At 41.2% G+C, this 17,632-nt stretch overlaps 1 protein-coding gene and 1 pseudogene across 2 annotated transcripts in view; both read left to right on the forward strand.

Moving 5' to 3' along the window:
* GLIS1 (GLIS family zinc finger 1) overlaps nt 1-17,632 on the forward strand; it is a 211,998-nt gene that overhangs the window by 13,091 nt on the left and 181,275 nt on the right. The window lies entirely within an intron of this gene.
* Nucleotides 15,246-15,935, forward strand: LOC135313994 (cytochrome b-like; annotated as a pseudogene).

Raw genomic sequence — 17,632 nt, forward strand, 5'->3', positions numbered from 1 at the left:
CTGCATCCTTATGGCCCAGGTGGAGTTTAGACTCTTTAGAAGTGGGGATGCATTGTGGCAGAAATCTGCATTAACAGAGCAGCTTAAGGAAGATGTTCTGCTTCTTAGGAGAGTTTATCAAGCTTGTTCTTGTTTTATAATGAGCCTGAGAGTGAGGCTGGCAGAGGTAAATGTGTTGCTAGATTAGACTTAAGCTTCTGGGATACATTTTGAATTGTCACATGCAATGTTGATGGCAGAAATATAGTGGTATAGAAAGCAATAATGTAGCCTTTTGAATGCAGTAAAACCTGTCTTATCTATAGAAATTGAGATGCACACCAAACAACAATATTTTGTACTGTGACAGTATTTTGTATACAACTCTGAAAGTTTGAGTTTCATTCCCAGTGTTATCTAACAGTTTCTACTGAAATCCTGACAGAAAATAGAAAACCACTGCCAGTAAAGTTTGTCTGTTGCTTCTGATTAAGGGAATAATAAATAAAAATTAGGAAGTGACTGGCATGTGATATGGATTTCTTAAGCAGTGATCAGGAACTGGACAATGAATGTCCAGTCAAACACATGAGACTGTGCCTTGGCATGGAGGGTATAAACTATTTTTATAGATGGGAGGCTGTGTGTCCTGGAAAGCAGTGATGCTGAAAAGGATTGGGATGTCATATTCAGTTGGTATGAGAAGATAATTTTCTAATGGGGTAGAAGGTGATACGATACATTAATAAAAAGCATAGGGAAGTGATGTTATCTTTCTGTTAAGTATGACTCTGGTTGCAGAAAGATAGAGCAATGCTCAAACTTTCTTAAATGGCTTTGAAAAATCAAAGGATTTGGAGAAGAACTGGAAGAGGCCAACCCCTATGTGGTACTGATGGACTAATGGAAGATTAGAGACAATCTGGTCTGTTCTGGAGATGCACCGAAGGAGAAAATATGTGATACTTGAGGGTTCTTTTGGGTGCAGATAAATACAGATGGCACCTCATGGCTGGAAACAGAGCAATATCAAAAAAAGAAGACTCATGTTTTTGACTGCAAGGATAATTAATCCTGGCATAGCTTAGCAAAGGACCTGATAAATCCTCTGGTAGTTGGAGTTGCTGAGTGAGATTTGGATGTTCCCATGGAATAAATTCTTTGTTTCTACCATGGACAGTTGCATTCAATGGTAGAATCACTAGCCGTTGGGATAGTCTAGCTTGTTTGTCTTCCATTTGCAATCTGTAAAAGATCAGATTTCAGGCCATCTCCTGCTGCCAGACCTGGCACTGCTCTTCCTTCGTGTGCCCTCTGCATTGCGGTCCTTGGGCCTAGAATCCATATTCAGGCCAATTTAGGGCCTCATTCTGGGTGTCATGGCAAGGAGTATGGGGCAGGCTGGGGAAGGAGGAGCGTTACTGCACCCACAACCACACAGTTCTGACAGTAATTATGGTAAGGCAATTGCTAGCAACTAGTGCTTCCTCCAAACGCACCCCTTCTTTCCTCTTGTTCTGTCTGTCTCTTCAGCAAACAGCATCGCTCTTCCTTTACTAGACTAGTCTCTATTCAGAGATACTGTGATGGAACCTACTGTCTCCTAGGACCTGGGCTGAGACCAGCTAAAACCAAGTGCTGGGTTTAAAACCTGGAGATGTGAGGAAAGAGTAACAGCTGTGATCTTCCTTCTCTTACCAAGCACTGATGATATTCACCATTAACGTCCTTCCTTTCTTTGCTTTCTGAAATGAAAACAAAGGCTCTTAGCCTCCTCGTAGCATAGCAATAGCGACATACTAACACAGTTATTACAGCAAACATTGTGGCCCTTGCTGGTCATGATGTTTTCTTTCTGTGGGGAGACTGAAATACTAACTCACAAATAATGTCTTTAGAAGTCATATTAGTCACACATTTTTAAGACATTCCAAAATCATACCAACCTCCTTCTGAGCTTGTCTGTTGCTACCAATGATTCAAAGTTTTGAAAACGCTCCTTTAGTTTTGATTTACATTTTGGTCTTGGGCACTTGTTATTTCTGGCAAATGCCAGCTCAGTTTCATTAAAGAAAAATCTGTTTTACAGCCATGCGGCTCAGATCTGCTGCGCTTCTAATAATTGATGGCTGGTTTCCTTATTTCCTGCATTGTAGAAAAATAAGGACCTTGTTAGACCCAAACAAGCCTGCATAAAGTCACAGTGTGAAACATCAGGTTGGGGGTAAGCAGAGCAGCTGTGGGCAGGTTTTACAACTTTGGGCCACAGTTGATCGAGGCAGCCAAGGGAAACTGAGAGATACCCATGTGACTAAAATTCGGTTGAGTTCTTTGGCTCCCTGGTCTGAGATTTATATTTGTGACACCTTCCCCCTCTGTCAGTCCCTGGGCCAGACACAAGTCTGTCTGTATATGTACTTACGGCTCTGTGCACCCTGTGGTGTGGCCACTGTGCCTGTTGCTTGCCATGCCACTGCGGGACACGTCTATTTCCAGTGTTGGCTGTCTTGTTCCTACAGCCCACGACAGTGCAAGTGTGTGCTTTGGAAGAAAGCAGCTGCCATGTGGTGGGGATGAAAAATCAAGAGCAAACACTTTCAGAATTTCTGCAAGTGGGCAAATTAATTTCAATCTGAACTGTCATCACAAGGGCCTTATTTTCCTTCCCCTTTCCTTTGGGTGGTATCTTTGATTTATATTTCTGAACGAGGCAAGTGATTGCCCTTTAGTGCCCACTAAGAGCATATGCAGTTCAATTTCTTTATGGATGATCAGTTACAGAATCCTGTTGGTTTCCTGGTTTATGTTGTTGTGGACAGATTTCTTGTGGGTTTTTATGTTTCATTTCATTTTGTTTTGTTTGTTTGTTTTTGTTTTTGTTTTTTTTAAGACCCAGTGAAATTCAGCGATGCCTATGTTAACTGAAAACAATCTGTAAGTTTTAACAAGCAGCTAATATCTATCAGATATTCTTCCACAATGCAATAGCTGTCAGATGCCTTCTATCATATTGCCACTCTGTAAGCCTGGTAGTAGAGACAGGACCCTGCCTGAGAGATTCATGGAGTTAAATGGCTGTTAGGAAGCCAACAGTGGCACCTGAACAATGTCATAAAAGGTGTTGGTTTTTTTTTCATGTACTTACCAGGTCCAGTCTATTTCCTTTGAGAACTGAATGGTTGTTTTCAGGCAAGACAAACGTGTGATGAGTCTCCTAGGCATTCCTTTGAAGGACTTGCCCCTCAAAGGAGGTGCTGAAGAGTTTGTAGGAACTGTAGAACCACTGAAAAATCAAGCCTTGAAGCTTCCTCTTCTAAAGGTCTGATCCAGAAAGGTACTTAAGCACCTGACTCCCACTAACATCAGTGGAAATTCAGTGCCTAAATACCTCTCTGGATCTGGTGCTCAGTCTTCTGGCATTGAAGGTTACATAGTTTGTGCTTTCTGTGGGTCTCCTTTTATGGCGTCTTCTATGAGTGGTGCAATAGTATTAATTTTGAATCCTTCCCATTGTGAATTCCAGCACATTATGCAGACAGTTGTCTAGAAAGCTATGCTGTGTGATATTCTACTGTTCCACCAAGGAGTTGAGGCCTTGTAGACAAGTAGTGGGGTAGGAGAGTGACTCAGAGAAATACTCTTTTATTAATTTAGTGTTACTGAGGGACAACGGGGCTGACCTTCAGGCGCTGAGACTTTGTCGAGGGGGGAACGAAAGTGACATAGTCATTTATTTGGATGAAAATCCAGGGAAAAGTGGGAGATTTTTGTTGGCGTTTCCTCCACTCAGTGCTGATCTTATCATGCTGGTTTAGTAGCAGAGCTCCTTTGGCTCCTTGCCAGGTGATACTATTGGAGCCTGTCTGAGATGTGCAAGATAAAAGATCTCGGGGAATTACAAGTATTATGACTTTCCTATCAAACTGTTCTAATGTGTAGAGTCTTCTGACCCAGAAAACTAGTTTTCTTTTTAAAATTTCGTTATTGAAAGAAAAGGAAACACAAGAGGTGGAAAGTGGAGCCTGATGTTTATAAGGGCCCTGAGAGCAGCTGTAATTAGTGCAGGTTTTTGGCAGAGACTTGTTCCTCTGCCAGCGAAGGGCCCTGGTGTTCAGCCAGGTTAGATGTAGCCTGGGAGAATGCACTTGGGATTGTGTACCATACACTGATTTTGTGTCTTGCACTGGGAACTTGAAGCGTCCTCTCACTTAACATATAAAATAAAATACTTTGCATGCTCCCAGTGTGTCCTGTGAGATGCTCCGGAGGTCTGAGTCTCTGCCCAGCCATTTGGGCTGGTTCTCTAAACTCTGACTTGTGAAGGGCTGCATTCAGGTGCTGTGAGGGTTACTCTGCTGGTTGCTGTGATGATGATCACCCTACTGGGTGCTGTCTTAAGCTTGTGGTACTGTGCAATTCATAGTTCTAATATGGGCCCACAGGGCTGGTAGTACTGCCAACTAAGTAATGTGAGAGTGAGGGAGTTCCTGTGGTGACAGGAATCCCCCTTGCCAGCCTCCTCCTTGCAGAGACTCACAACATTGGTGTTGTAAATCTATTTTGTTTATTTTCAGGTAAACTCAGTAGTGTTGCTCAGCAATACTGCAGAAATTTTGTGGTGCTAGAATGCTTTTGTGGCTTTGTTTGTGGTGCCAGACACATCAGCACCACTGGCTGAATGTGAGATTTGCTTGCTTAACTTGTCCTCCCTTGTCTGTATCTGCTGTCATCTATTTCCTCCTGGGTTTTCATCACATGGGCTCTTCCCATCCCCACAACACCCAGTCACAACTTTGGCTGATCTGCACTGGGACTGACCTGTCTGGTACCAGGAAGGTGTGACTGGGAACTTGGAGGAACTCCATAAAAAGCTGTATATTCCAGGCATACCCTCAGACTGGCGGTGCTGTGAGGGCAGCAGAAGCTGAGGTCTGCTTGCTGCCCTGCACAGGTAAGCACAGTGAGGTGTCATAAGGCACATTGACGTTCTTTGGGCAGTTTTAGTGTTGGAACAAGTTGGAGGGCAGTGGACATTCCTAGAAGATTATAAACTCTGGCAGATTATTTAACAACACACAGTTTGTAGAGATTTGGGTAAGTGAATGTCAGAGCCTGGTAACTACATTAGGAGTGCTCTACCTTACCAGTTCCTGACTAATAGTGTTATCCTGTAATTCCAAATCCAGAGGCAGAGGAACCAGTGAGTACTCAGTGAGGAACTGGGATTGTAGACATGCAGCTCCTGTTTTCAAAGGTGAACATTTGAAAGGAGTGAAAACTAGAAAACTCTGTGTTGGGACTTGCATAAAACAGTTCAATGTTAACTTCAGCTGTTCCCCATAGGAGCAAATGCTACAACTGCAAAGTTGGGCAGGGAGAGGCAATATGCTACCCATTTCCTTCTGAGAGATATGTGATGAGCAGGTCAGGGCACCCAGACCATCTGTGTCTGCGCACATCCTAGGCCGATCAGTTGGTGGCTGAAGGGTTGGGAGAAGTTGAAGGTGGGGCTGGACACAGAAGGGAGGAAACACTGGGAAAAGGCAGGAGGAAAAATTAAAAACCAATGGGGTCAACTACTTTGGACATGAGTATAGGCCCATTTGCAAAAAGAGGTCAAACTGGACCTGCAGGAAGTAAGTGTGTGTGTGTGATCAAAGTAGTCATTAAGGAAAAAACCTAGATATTTTAAATTTTGAAGCTTTAGAAGGAAAATACTGTTGAGTTGTGAGCTTCTTGTTCATCAGATTTCACAATGCATGAGAAGAAAACATTTGACTTCCCTTCTCAAGGACTCTAGAGCTGTTGTCTGTCCAATTTTCCTGTTTTTAGACAGGAATCAGAACTGTTCACCCCTTCCCAGGTCCTACCAAATTCAGCAGGGCCTCAACAAGTGAATATTGCTTTTGGCAGAGCTAAATTGAGTGAGCCACCTCACAAGTCGACCAGCTCTAGGACACAATGGGCAGCATGCTGCACAGAAAGTTGTTGGGGGATGGACAGGGACCCCAGTGAAAACTCTGGCCCTTCTTGTCTGTGCTGCTGTAGAGCAAAAAGTGGGGCAGGGAGGGTGTCCAATCCAAAGCCCAGTGGGTTGATTGGAGCAAGGGACTGTGAAAGACCACGTGAACGATCAAATCCAGTATATTGCTATTGCAGGCAATCAACGTGCAGTCCAGGAAGCATCTGTCCCACACCACCCACAGGCCGCAAAGCTCTCCCCAGCAGCCTATAACAAACTGAGATCATTAGTGGAAAATACCAAAAGCCACAAACTGCTGTGTGCTGCAAAGAGCAGGAGAGGTTGAAAGCACTGACCATGGCCTGCAACTCTGGAAAGGCCGGGAATTTCCTTCAGTGAAAATTCCCAGATGACCCAAGCATCAAACTTGATCATTGGTGTAAGTACCAAAACTGAGTATCTCATGTTATTTGTGTACTTAGACAATCAGACAACTGGTGACAAACTAGTGCCCACCAATGCCGGAGTGGAGTGCCTGAGGAGAGCTCATAGGGATGCTTGCTGTTTGGACTTGGTGGTGTTTACAGCAACCACGTTTCCATGCAGCAGACAAGAGAAGGTGCTTTTCCTTTCCCCGCCCCCCCTTCTTTTTCCTTTCTTCCCCTCTGTCTTTTAATAACTGAGCCCAATGCCTCGTGTGTGTTATGAGGGATTTTTACAGCAGAATTGCATGGTGGAGAGACCTGGTTTTCATTGTGCAGACCAGGATATCAGTTTAACCCAGAGGCAGTGATGTTATTTAACAGGTGCCTTAAAGGCATAGTGCTTATTTAATCACCGTCTCTATATCAACATTATGTAAATTGAAATTGCTTAGGTACACAATTAATTGTGAATGCTTTAGACATTTTTAAAGGCATAAGACAATACCTGAAGTTCCATTTTAAAAATATCCAGGTCAAAGGACACACATGTTTTTATTTTCTTATTTGAGGTATAATGTGTTCAAGGCAGATTTATGGCACAACCTTTGTTTATTGACTTGTACTTTTCCACATGAAACTAATGGAACATGACAGATGATATTTATGAGGCATGTGTTCTTGATTAAATCATGTTAGACATTAAAACCTGATAAAAAAACAGATTTTAAAGGGTGGATTAATAGAAAAGGAGGCAGCATTGATTGGGGAGTTTACACGGAACAAGACACGTTGGTCTTAGACTGCGTACTTGTAGGTGAGATATGTGGTTATAAAACTTCAGAAGCTGAAAAGAAAAAGATTAATAAGCTTTTGCTCTTTGGAAAGTTTGAGTTTTGTTTTTCTCCCTTTGTGAGCCACAGGCCACCTCGTATTTCTGGTCTTTCAAGTGAATTTATTCAGTTCTGCTTAAGAACTTGTGACCCTTTATGGCCTACTGCTTTTACTGTTGGCCCTACATGCGTTCTGTATGCTTCAGGATTCCCAGTCAGCAGACCTGTGCAAACAGCCTTTGACACTGCTAAAAACTACTCTGTAAACACGCTCTGAATTCTGCTTATGCAGGTGCAAATTGGGTAAATCAGCAAGAGTCAGGTGGAGCTGCTTGTCCCCACCTTGATACGTGGGGCTTTGCACAGAATTCTTAGTAATAGGTTAGAGGGAATCACCCTGTGTAATATTTTGCATGTCAGCATAAGAGTATCCTCTAAGTATTTCCTGTGGAGAGCAATTAGAGGATTTGGGTAAACATAAGAAGTGGGAACAGCTTGAATTTGTTTTCTTGTCTTAACTGAATATTATGTCTGAAGGGAAAACAGATACCTGCATTCTGCTATCGGTTACACAGGTGCAAACCTGGAATATTGCCACTGATTTCAGATACATGGATGTATCTAAGGACACATTCTGGCTTGGTGCAGCATTTTCATTCTGAGCTTTAGCCTTCTGTGGCTGAATTTGTGCTAACCTGGATCCTCCGCAAAGCTGTGTCTTCCCTAAAGCAGACAAATTGCTGCGTGAGAAGATAGCCTTGAGGTCGTAAGTTGGGTTATATAGCATTTTAACCTCATATCAGCTTAGACTTTTAGAAGTACAGTTCATTACAAATATAAGAAAATTTTAAGTATAGTTTTTATGTCAATAAAGTAAAATTACTTGTTGTTGTGCAATATTCACCTCCTTCCTGTAACTTCTTCATCAAAATGGAAAGACTTGTGCTGAATTAATAGCTGTTTACTTTTAATCTAAAATCAATATCTTTTCTGGACGAGATAATGGTAAAAATGTGTTGAAATTATAGGTTTCAAGTATTTAAATGAATAAGATGCTTCAGTATCTTCTATGGGGAAGGAATGCAAATTGTAGGTATATTTATGATTTGCTTTCATTTGGACTTCTCAAGACAGATAACTAAAAAACTTTGCAAAATGAGAAAGCTATATAACAAATACAGTTTTCTGTGAATACAGTTGTTTTTATAAAGTGTTGTGTGATTTAATTTGGGCTAAAACAAGACCTTGCACCTAGTATCATCAGAGCAAGCTGTGTTTGAAAATCTCTTAGCTAAACTACAGCCCCGATTTCCAACAAATCCAGTGGAAATTCTTCTGTTTTCTCTTATTTCTTTTTTTTCCCCCACCTAGCTTGCTCACTAAAACATCCCTTCCAACCTGAGATTTTAGAATAGACCTTCTCTCCCATTAGTAAGTGAAAATCTTCATAATGCAGATGCTTCCCTATAGAGATTTCAGCCCTCCTTCCCCAACTGTATGGCATAAGCCAAAACAACAGATGTTAGAGAATAAAACGAAGAGAATAGAAAATAGCACTGGAAATAATACAGTGTTGTTATATCAATATTTTGCCTCCTAAAAGATTCAGCAGAATTTAAAAGACTTCAAATATGGGTTGAATAATAGATCAGAGACTTAAAAAAAAAAAGGGGGGGGGTGTTTGAGACTGAAAAGAATGTGAATTATTTTGTTGGGAACTGATGCAAATCAGAGATGCATAATGTTTATGCAAAAAGAAAAAGAGGGGGAGAAAATGGATGGTATTGCAGAAAATGCAGCATAGTCCCTCAGTCCTACATAAAATGGAAAAAAATTATCACTTTTAAAAAGACAGTATCTTCAAATGGGAAATGGGATGCTGTACATGAAGGGCAGGTAGAAGAGTATTTATTGTGTTTTGGCTTATACTAGTAATGGTACCCCTCAGCGTTGTGAGGGCATCACAAATCTCTGCCCTCATAGCCAGGTTGTTAGGTTTTGCTGGAGAAATAGTGCTTTTAATCACGAGTGAAAATGTCTGGTGATGATGGCCAGCACTCAAGAGATGACAGACATCCTCCTTTCCCCAGCCAGGATCAACGTTCCCCACACCATTTCTAGATGATCTTTGCCAAGTCTGTTCTTACACACCGCCAATAACACAGATTCTGTGGCCCCTCTATCCTAATGCTTAGCTGTCTTTCACAGCCCTCTCCTTGATGTTTAAATGCTGTCTCGTTTGCTAAGTTTGACTTCTGTCAGCAAAATTCATTTGGAGTTTCATGTAGTGGTACTAGCGATAAACCAGGCACTGGACCCAGAAATCCTCCTCTTGACTTAGACTTTTCTAAGTTTGTGTAAGCTGAAGGAAAAATGAATTCCTTCAGCTCCAACAGATATTGCTTCACTAGGAAAACTAGTTGCGCTATTAATGATTTCTGGTCTTACAAAAGAATTGTCCTTGGAGTCAAAGTGTTGGTACCAGGCTGCCAGGGAGGAAGGCCTGCAGTTATAACTTTCCTCTCAACATGGCATCCTACTGAAAAGATTCTTGCTGGCTCCCCCCAGCTTCTCTACTTCCTTTGGTCTGTCCTGCCATGCTTTGCCAGAACAGTTGTTCCCCTTCACCCTATTGCTTTTTCTTTGGCTTTTTTCTTTTTTTTTTTTCTTATTGTTGGTTTGTGTTTCTGCTTCTCCTGGCTGTGGAGGATGCAGACTGACGATGCTGGGGCATTGCTGAAGGAGGCTAAACAAGCTGGGCAGGAGGCCTTTAGAAGATGCCTGTGTTGGCCAAATCATACATCAGGATTTCCCTGGATGGTGTGTGGGAAGTGAGGATAACCTATTGGCCATGGTGTTGGGTCCTTGTAAAGAGAGGGGTTCTTGTAAAGAAAAGACAGCTCTAAGGAAACCCAACTGGTATGCAGAGACAGTCACAGGGAGCGCTGTCACTGTAGGATAACTGAGCACTAGGTATTGCTGAGCTGAAGTCCTTGTCTAACATGCACCACTGTCTTGTGGTGCATCCTAGATAGTAAGAAACAGCCATATTTAAGCCCTTATTATCAAGCATGTTCAAAGCACTATGCTAGAGATATATATGGATACATAAATATATACTCAAGTACATACACATATAGCACTAGCATTGTGCCATCTCTGTGCTGCTGGGAGACAGAAATGCCCCATTTCCTGCCATTAGAGCTTACTGGATCAAAGAAAAGAAGGGAGGAATATAAAATCCAGAGGCTGCAAGTAGTTTGTGTTTAATCTGCATTACTAATATAAACAGAAAGAACAACACTTATCAGCTCACTGTGATAATTATATCCTTGTGCTTGTAGCCAAGAATGGAGGGTATCATGCCATATAGAGCATATACATGTTATTTTCATGAATCAGCCAGGGAAGGCATCCAGTCTCTTTCAGTAGGTAGGTAAAGCGTTTGGCTAATTTTCAGATTCTGAAGCCATCTGGAAAAATTTAACCAAAATTATCTGCCTCAGAGTCCCAAGGTAAATCATTTTCCTACTTATACAATTGTTCCTCATTAAGCTAGTCAGGTTAGGGCTGATTAAACTGTGATGTTATAACTCATGCTTTTATAGAGCATTTTGTAGGTATAGTTCTGGTGGTGAGAGTGATACCAGTATAAGCCCCAACTGAGAACAACAGAAAAAATAGTTTAATGGAGTGAAATAAGCACTCCATGAAACAGAAAAAATTCTCTTCAGCTCTGTGCGGTTTAAGAAATTGTCCTTTCTGACAAATGTTTTATCTAAGTAGTTTGGTGTATACTGTAGTACATATGTTTATACACTTATATATTAATATGTACTAAATATATATAATGTATATTATAAATAATGGTTTTTGTGAATCAAAGATACTGAAGTGTCCTGCAACAGTAACAGTTTTGAAAAGCAGCAGCAGCAAATAATTCTCTCTTCAAAAGCATCTTCATTACATTCTTTGTTTCTTCTCTGCATTCATAAGCAAAATCTTGTAACTGAGAAGCAGATGGAGAGGGAAGACTAACAGTGAATATTGTTCTTTTTTAAATTTAAGTGAAAAGAAGTTGATGAACCTGATGCTGTGTAAGTAGAGACATAATTCAGTGGGTATGAAATGTCCTTACTTTTAGTAATTTCCAGTGCTGCTCTTAATTTTAGAAAATATTCTGGAAATTGGTTGTTTCAATTTTGGAAAGATCAATCTCATATGCCAGTATGCTGTCCTTATGTACTTGAGTAGTCTTGTTGGCTTCAAAGGTCTGCTTGCACAAGTGTATTATTAGTGAGCTTGGACTTACAGACCTGGCTGTGAAGTCCTTTAAATGGATCTGACTGGGATTCTTGGGTTGGATAAGGGCTAAATAGTCTGCACAGATGTGGCTTGACTGAGCATGTAAGAGCTGCAGCCAGTTGACAGCATTGCTGCCTCTCAGCTTCGGATCAGGGACATCCCTGGGAATGCCTCACAAGCCGTGTATATGTGATTAAATCCTTAATTTAGTATTTTCATTTTGCCAAAAAAGGTGATATACTTGGCCTCCTGAGTCCAGTAAAATTTATTATGAACCCATGGTGTATAACCCAACTGAATGCCATCTGCCTCTGGTCACAGTGCTGAAGTCTAGCCATGTGGCTGTGTGTCAGATCTGAGTTTGGGGCCTGACCCTGCCTTGGCTTATCGTTACAATCCTGCATGAGTCAGGCAGATTCTCGCTGCCTTGGGCTCGCTGCTTGCAGAATGAAGCTAGTGATACTTACCTGCTTTTGTAAAGTGCTTAATGCCTGAGGGGAGAGTATGTGGGCCAAACCCACTGCATATAAGTAAATATTGTAACTCAGAAATCCTTAGAGCTCCACTTTAGAGTGGTCAAAAGTAAAATTTCACTTAATGTGGAACTGATCAAACTATTGAATGCAGCAGCCCGTAAATGCAACCAAAACTATGTGCAGGGAAAAAGAAATTTCTGGTCCCCATTTCTGTTCATGCCAACCACTACCTGTCTTTTTTTTTTTTTTTTTAATTAAAAAACCCCGAACTTTATTCCTGTTTGGAATGAGGTTTTTGAGTGCTAAGAATTACTCAAAGCTCATAAAATGCAGGGCTCGGAGCTACAATAACTAGTATTTCCAGGACGCATATCATCACTGAAGATGATAGTGGTGTGTGTGGGTGTGGGGACATGGGTGCTGTTGTAAAATACTAGGGAGTTTTACCAGACGGAAGAGTTCTCTGAAGCAAAGCTAAGCTGGTTAACACACACTCATTTCAGGCACGTACTTTAAATGTGTCCAACACTAAAAAATTTCATTTTTAATTAAGCTGGTGCCTTAGGAACTGTATCCTAGTGCAGTCTCTCTGAAATGGGAAGATAGACTCTTTCTCCTCAGTGCTGTTTATGCTTTCGTAACTGTGTGATTTTCACAAACTCCAGCAAAGGTAATATGTCAGATTAAGAAAAGAAACAGAATCAAACCCCAACCCCCTTTTTTCCCAATCCCATTTTGAATTGGGATAACGATCTTTTTACAGTATTGGGGAATTAACACTTACTTTCCTATAGTTGATTTGTCTTTTTTTTGGAACAGGGGCGATGCTTTGAGCTGCGTCTGTGAATCTTCAGGATGCCAGTTCTGTAACAATGTCAGGGTTACATTGTGTAGGAGTTTTGCAACCCAGGTGGCATGAGAGAGATGTTTCTCACTGAAATGTCCATCCCTGGTGGGGACAGTAAATGAGATCAAGTATGCCTCCTGTTTAGGATGAACAGCTGCAAGTCCAAGGCTCAGGGTGGACAGGCTAAAGAGCTGGTATAAGAGCCCTGAAGAAGCCATGTGGTGAAAGCAGAACCCCCCAGCCTGCAGCCTCTTTGGGTTCAGCCTTGGGTTAGTTTCTGAGTTAAGTCTCACAGCTCTTAAAAAAACAAAACAAAACAAAAACCAAACGACCACCTTGATTGAATTTGAAGGTTTCTCATCTCCTTTTAGTCCAGCAGACACTTTGTAGCTTTCCCCCATCTTACCCTTTTAGTCCCCCTTTGATTTCACCTCAAGGTACAGATTCCTTCTCTTGCCTGAGATCCCTGTGCAAGACTTCTTGATGGGATGGTTGCATTTCCACTGCATGTTTTGAGGTTTGTCTTTTGTTCTCTGTGCATTATCTAGTTCTTTCACATAAGTGCAATCTTGCAAATGCTTACAGATTACTTTGTAGACTTGAGAAGCCGCTGTTTTGCTCATAGAGCCTTCTGATACCTGTATGTAACTACCATGCAGGTTACATTAAAAACATTTAGAAGAGGGTTACATCTGTTCGTTCTCCACCTAGCTCTGAAAGACTGATCTTGACCAGACTCTCTGCAGCTTCCCTGACAGTAGATGAAGTAAATTCCCAGATTATGTTAAACATGCAGTTTTGGGGTTGTTGCTTTCATTCCATATAGGTTATTCAGGGTCTGATTCAGAAATCAGACTCTGATATTTTAATACTCATGTCTAAATGCTTACTGACCCCTCCCTCCCTTCTAACATAATACCTTTCTTGGCTGCTGCGAGTACCTCTTTGTTAAAGTGAGCTGGGAAGTTATTTGGAAGGGAATAAATAAAAACTAACATTAAGGTGTGGTTGCAAAATATTGCAGACCCTTTGAATGTTGGGTGTCTGCTTATTTTGGAGTGTTTGCTGGGCTAAACGTTACATGAATTTGTCTGTGATGTGTCATAGACTTATCAAAGCCAAGTTACTCATTAAAACAATGCTGAATTGGAAACATAATGCAGTAAACTAGCGTATAAATAAAAGGTTAGCAGAAAGGTAACTTGATATATGAAACCATAAAAGAGATTTCAGAATTAATGAGGGAGACAATATTTCTCCTGTAGGGACTTTAAGATTTGGTTGGAACAGTGTAACAGCAACACATTATTTATTTCTTATGTTGCCTTATTCTTAGGCCCATGGGACCAGACAGGAAGGAATTAGAGAGCCCTATATTACAATTTAATTGCTTGAAGGAAAAATATTATTTTTTATTGTTACCCATTAGCTGCTTCTAGTTTTATTAAAGTCATAATGTCTATGCTGTAGCACCAATGTTGGCAGCATGCAGTCAGGGATAAGAAAATTGTTCAATCACTATAAGCTTTGTGGGGGAAAAGAAAAAAGAAAAGATGGAGAGTTGGGACTAGACCAGTGGCTGTTCAAGTGTTACATGTCTAAGAGTTGTATTTTCTTCCATTTAGAGCAGAGCTGTGAAGAACTAGTCTTGATCTTTCACCGAAGAAGTGTTCACGTTATATCCACAGTTTTCACTGAGTTGAGCCAAACAAAAAGCTCATGCTCTTTGTTTTTTGTTTTCTCTTCTTCATGTTGGCTTGGAATTTCTCTATAATGTAATGTTTTTTGGTCACTTAAATTGTTCATATTTTTTTAACCACAGGTTAAAATTGTGACTTTATTTGGCCAGAGACATGCCTGTTCAATGTACAAGTTTGTTTTTTAGACAGGTTTGGGATTTTTTGCAAGGACGGGACAATGAGAGTCTTCTGCTTTTATAACTGATGTTCATTTTTGCAAAATAAAAATTCTCATGTGCCAGCTACACTGTGATGACTGTCCCCTACTGTGCTCTTGGCCTGTGGGAAAGGGGAGACAATGTAACTTAGCTTGGCTCACCCTGGAAAAAATATTTGAGAAGAATGATCTCACACCTGCTTCAGGCTAAAAATGCTTACTCCATGAACAGACAGAACGGCTCAGCTGTTAAGCTGTGATGATTTGACCACATGGACAGATAAGCATAGCTGGGACATGTCTGTAATGCACAAAGCAGTGTGGTGACGGCAGTATAGTGGTTCAGCCTTGCATGTATCCACATGGAAGAGCTGACAGATAAGTACAGTAATCCATTGCATTTTTGTGTAGACTTGGAACATTTGCTTTCCATCATAGAAGCAGGAGGGCAGATTTCTTGCCATGAATCTTTGAATCTTTGATTCAAAGATTCCTTGATCCATCAACACACAGAGCCCAAACCTAATGGCCCTAAACATCTGAAAAACTCACCTGCTACTAAAAATAGTTAACACCTCCCTAATCGACCTCCCTACCCCCGCAAATATCTCCACCTGATGAAACTTCGGCTCCCTATTAGGCATCTGCCTAATAACACAAATCCTGACCGGCCTGCTACTAGCTACACACTATACCACAGACACAACCCTAGCATTCTTCTCAGCCTCCCACACTTGTGGAAATGTATAATATGGCTGATTAATCAGAAACCTACATGCAAATGGTGCATCATTCTTCTTCATCTGCATCTATCTCCACATTGGATGAGGATTCTACTACGGCTCCTACCTATACAAAGAAACATGAAACACAGGAGTTATCTTCCTACTCACCCTCATAGCAACTGCCTTTGTAGGATATGTACTACCATGAGGACAGATATCTTTCTGAGGGGCTACAGTAATCACCAACCTATTCTCAGCCATCCCCTATATTGGCCAAACCCTTGTTGAATGGGCTTGAGGGGGATTCTCAGTGGACAACCCAACACCAACCTGCTTTTTCACCCTACATTTCCTACTCCCCTTCATAATTGCAGGCCTTACCCTAATCCAACTTACTTTCCTACTTGAATTCGGATCAAACAACCCACTGGGTATCTCCTCAAACTGCAACAAAATCTCAATCCTTGATCCCTTTGGCTTCCAAGAATAGCACTGACTTTGTATGATGCAGGGAACTGGATCCTTTCACAGAGGTCACCAGCTAGGGAGGGACCATAGTATTTTGTAGACTGATTTACCTTCAAGGTCAGCTTTGTCCCTGTGGTAGTCTTAGTTCTTCTGGTGATTGAGAAGTAACTAACTTTCCAACTCATAGGTAGCACACCTGCAGGAGTATCTTTCGTCTTGTAAATTCAGGAAATGATGGCTGGCTGTCTTCCCTTTCTCTGTTAAATTCACCCCCACTGAGAGGTATTTTTAGCATATGTGGTTAAACCACAATGCGAAAGGAGTTGGCTAGATTACTGAGATGATGGAGCTGTTGTAGCTCAGAGCTGGTGACTGCTGATATTACCAGCAGCTGGCTTGGATTCCTTTTTAAATCAAGGGAATCTTCCAATCCAAGAGTATCTTGTATGTACTCAAATACAAATCATTCCCTTATTACAGTGAAAGACAGCAGCAAGACATGATCATCCCGAGAAGTTTCAGTGACCTGTAAATCCCCAGGTCAGTAGGTCAACTGTGATACTGTTCCAGCATCACGTCTACTGTTCCAGCAGTGAAACAGGGCTGTAGTATTTACTCTCTCTTAAGAGTTGGGTTTTGTGGGCTTTGCCTCATGTTGGCAGCCCATTGTATGTATGCTGGTCTCCTGAAAGCCTTGAAAATGTATGTTAGGTATTTCTGTGTGTATGGATATATGTAAAATGCTCAGGGGTTCACTTCTCCTTGAAGAGCTTTTTTGGAAGCCCTGTGAGCTAACTCTTTAAATTGTTTAGGAAACATGATCTGTCTGATCTTGTGAAGCACAGCTGAAATTTGAAATATATTGTGGACATTGTGACTGAGTCTAGACTGTAATTTTTTTTGTGTAAGATAGAGTTAGCCTCTTGATACCAGGGCCAGCTCTGCTTTTCTATGCTCTTGCAACTACTCAGGAGGGAAGGTGTACTACTGATGAATAATTCCTTTGTTTGCCATGGACTCTGGGCAGTAACTTTGGCCTTACTGGGAAAGATTCCCATTCTTTGATGCTTCGATTCTTCAGTGAACTCCATTCTGTTGAATATAATTTTTAATCAAGTTTTCCTTTTAACTTGTAATGTAACAAGTCCCTAAATGTGTTACTATCCACCAAAGAGGTTTTCTTGGCAGGATTTCCAAACAAAAACAAAACAAAAAAACCTCTATTCTGCCAAAATACTCTTAACGGATGAAGCAACAATTACTTGTGGCTTTGTGAAAATAGACTATATATTGTATATGTTGTGGAGCAAGAGACCACGATGTGTGTGCTGATGATTTGAGATATTGGGAAATTAAGTGATCCATCAATATTGATGCCTGGTGCCAAGTATTTAGTTCAATGCTCCGATTTGCTATGCAGTTGAAAGTGGGAGTAGGCTTTTCAGGAAAGAGGGTCTAGTGGTTAATGTGCTAAGCTGGGCCTTGGGAGGTCTGGCTTCAATTCCCAGCTCTCTCCAGGCTTGCTGTACAACTATGAACACATTACTTGAACTCTCTGTGCCTCAGTTCTCCCCTTTCCCTCCCTCACCCACTTTTTAAAATTCCTTTGGGAGGAACTGTCTTTAAGCCTTGTGTAAGTTTCCTAAAGAAAAGATACTGCATCTCATTAGGGGCCTGGAGATACTTTGACCATAGAAAGATTTGTAAGTGTTCTGGCAA

The sequence above is a fragment of the Phalacrocorax carbo genome, chromosome 6 (assembly GCF_963921805.1).
Source record: "Phalacrocorax carbo chromosome 6, bPhaCar2.1, whole genome shotgun sequence".
In the NCBI taxonomy this organism is placed as follows: Eukaryota; Metazoa; Chordata; class Aves; order Suliformes; family Phalacrocoracidae; genus Phalacrocorax; species Phalacrocorax carbo.